The sequence below is a fragment of the Copadichromis virginalis genome, linkage group LG4, assembly GCF_057382275.1.
Source record: "Copadichromis virginalis isolate Kocher_CV1m ecotype Utaka linkage group LG4, C_Virginalis_male_GT1.1, whole genome shotgun sequence".
NCBI classification, from domain to species: Eukaryota; Metazoa; Chordata; class Actinopteri; order Cichliformes; family Cichlidae; genus Copadichromis; species Copadichromis virginalis.
The window spans coordinates 28,310,033-28,313,468 of record NC_140621.1 but is presented as its reverse complement, the minus strand read 5'-3'; the positions used below and the strand labels follow the sequence as shown (position 1 = coordinate 28,313,468).

Sequence of the window (3,436 nt, the reverse complement as noted above, 5' to 3'; positions counted from 1 at the left end):
ATATTACAAAAGGTTGTTTAAAAACACAATCTCAACACAAACCTCCCATTGCCTTGCATGCTGTTGAGCTTGAGGTTTCATCATTATGATATAGCGCTTTACTATAATTCCTCCTCTTGGCTTTATTTCTGTGTGTCAAGACAAAAACTGTCTAAACTTTCTGCAACTTTTTTCTTTCTTTTTTTATTTCAAGAGGAAAATTTCAGGCTAAAACTTCCATGGTTCCTACCTCTCCCGGCTGTGGCCCAGCAAGGTCACTGAACTGCACACTAATTATCACCTGAGGGTGCGTAGTCTTCTCAGGGGTCTGGGAACCCCACCCCCAACCCAACCCACTCACCCACACTGTAAACCCCAACAGTCTACCTGACTTATAAAGTTTGTGGATATAACAATTAAAATTCCTCACAAAGTTGAAACAACTTAAAACTTTTCTGTTCGGTTAACGATTCAAACAGTTATAATTGTACATGGCTTAGAAGTTAAGAGTAAATACTGCTTTCTTAATTATGATTTTTGAGTAAATGTTTTTTTCCGAGCTCCGCATGTGGACGTCATGACGTTATGACGTCTTCTCTCTTCTCTCTAACCTGAACGACGTTGACAGAAAATTCTGTTCAATATGGCTGCCCTTCTCGAGCGACTGGAGAACACATTTGGAGAAACTTGTAAGTAAAACGGAACCTTCGTTATGTTTATTTTTTCCGTAAAAAAGCAAGTATATTAATATGTTGCAGCCAATAACTTGTTTTCGAATGCGCTGTTGTGTTAAAAAGCACAGACCCAGGTGGTGAATAGTTGTTCGCGGTTGTTCGCGCTCTTTTTCAAACATAGATTATGTCGTCAGTTTTACAGTTTTAACCGATTAAAACACAGTTTTACGAAGAATCACACATAAAGAAAGGGTCTTAGTGATATTTTAACGACCCCTTGCCAACGCAAGAAAGTTGGCGTTTTTACAACAGCAGCCTCATTGTTCGGCAGGTTTTTTTTTTCTCATTAGCATCATTCAAAAGTGACTTAGCTAGCAGTGGCAACTTCTATCTAAAACAATTGAAATATAGCAAGGTGTTGTATATTTAGTGTGCTCATAAGGTTTTCAATATTTTTATTTTTTCTTCCAAGGCTGAAGGCCAAAGACAAAAAGACAGAAGAAAAAAAAATTCAGACTGCAATTAATTTCAGGTGGAGACAGTAAACACAGGTGAGTTGAAAGATCTATTGAAGAAACCATTCATTAAGTCCCTTAAGGTGAAGATTTCATATATTGATAATGATAAAATTAACACAAATTAAAAGTTTCACTGATAAACACACAATTTTTCCTTGCTTTGAATCCCATGTTCTATATAGATCACAGCTCTGATCTGGAGAACACTATTTTAAAATACTGTGTAGGGTTTTTGTCAAATGATTAAGAAACATACTCTCTGTCACAAGAGACAGAAAGGTTGTGTCTTAAAAGAAAAGTCTCCAAAATTTAGTAGAGTCTGATGTCATGCAGTTTCATAAACATGTATTCTCCCCAAAGAATGACACCTGAAAACTTTGCGTTAAATGAACTTTTCTTTTCCCTTTTTAGGAGGCGCCTGATATCAACGTGAAACGCACTGCAGTACTTCGTGCCCTTCCTGTATACCTGCGGGAGGAGGACCCAGAATTCTTTTAGACATGTAATGTAAGTGTATTTTTGCATTACTTAAATTCTGCCAGTAAGATAAAATGCTATGGATTTTTTTAAATACAATTTAATACCCTAGCAGCTACCAAATTGTACAAACAAAATACCCTCTCTGTAGAAAACCCACACACACACAGGTCAGGAGCAGGGCACAGGCGTATCACAGCACTATGGCTATGCTGCAGGTGGCCCAAAAACCAGGCTGAAGTCAAGATTTAGTTTCTTTTTGAGATAAAGTCATGAAATAAAAAATTACTTTTTTTTTTAGAAAAATAATAAAAATACAAATTATGTAATGCAAGAAGCTAACACGTTAATGTACATTTTTCCAAAAAAGTAGAGTACCCTAACTCGTTACAAAGTAACCCACTACACTGCTGAATGTTTTGCTAGATTACAGGTCATGCTTGTCACATTCTCTCAAACCAACCTTACTTATTTAATTGGGGCGATCGTGGCTCAAGAGTTGGGAGTTCGCCTTGTAATCAGAAGGTTGCCGGTTCGAGCCCTGGCTCCGACAGTCTCGGTCGTTGTGTCCTTGGGCAAGACACTTCACCCGTTGCCTACTGGTGGTGGTCAGAGGGCCCGGTGGCGCCAGTGTCCGGCAGCCTCGCCTCTGTCAGTGCGCCCCAGGGTGGCTGTGGCTACAATGTAGCTGCCATCACCAGTGTGTGAATGGGTGTGAATGTCTGGATGACTGAATGTGTAAAGCGCTATACAAATACAGGCCATTTACCATTGATACTGTGTCTATTCCAGGCGGACGCATTGGATGAGTCGACCCTCATTGACACTCCAGTTGCCCTTCTCACAGTGGTTACCGACGGCGCTTCCCAGTCCAGTCCATTTTACTTCCTCAAGCATGGCTGTTTTGGTGAAAGGCGACTAGGTGATGCGTGATATTCCCAGATTTGCAAATGCATTTGCTTTATTGTTTGGCTTGATCTATGCTCTGCATTTAGACTACCCCAGGAAGCTGGTTCACACATTTGCCTTAGTCCAAAATATCTTCATGGGGCTTGATGACGGCAAACCCCTGAAACCCCTGCCTACATGCTCTTAAGGAATATAAGGCAATGTTTGTTAGGACACGCACTCTGTTACTGAGCACTTTGTTTGAAGCACTTTAAGCACTTTAAGTTTACTACAGGCTTTGGGTGGATTTAACTCCATCAGTTTACCTAATTTTCCTATACTTGACTGCCTTATCTGGTTATTTGGAAGCTGATCGTCTTTGTACCCATTTTAAAAAATTGTTTTTCATTTCTATTTAAAAAAAAAGTGATTAGTATTTGACTTTTTGTTTTGCATTTTTGTGTATTTTGAGAAAGATGCAATTAGGACTGATGTCGTCCTTTGTGAGTTTATAAAAAGATAAAAGATAAATGTTCTACACAGAATTTATAATGCTCACTTTTTGGTGCCGATGTCCATGTTAGTTGTTTTATAAAAACATTTGTGATGTTTTTAAATTTTCATGAAAAAATGTTAAATAAACAAAATGTAAAGTAACTGAATTTCCGTACTTTTTTTTTTTTTTAGTAGTCTACACTCACAACATAAATATCTTTTAATTAATAATCAGATAATTTGAGTTTAGGTTGTAATATAATTGCATTGTGTTGCATCAAAATAATAAACTACAAGAAACACAAAAATATTGAAATTAAAGTATACAGTCTTTGAGTAAAGCTCAATTAATAAAATATAAAATATAATTTAAAATTTTTAGGTTAACAATAAATACAAATTTTG

General features: G+C 37.3%; 1 long non-coding RNA gene across 1 annotated transcript; it reads left to right on the top strand.

The window, feature by feature from the left end:
* Positions 1-576: 576 nt before the first annotated feature.
* LOC146711729 (uncharacterized) lies at positions 577-3,193 on the top strand. The gene is made up of 4 exons (XR_014920199.1): positions 577-668; positions 1,126-1,204; positions 1,583-1,678; positions 2,441-3,193. It is a non-coding gene; the product is annotated as an uncharacterized LOC146711729 (long non-coding RNA).
* The last annotated feature ends 243 nt before the right edge of the window (positions 3,194-3,436 follow it).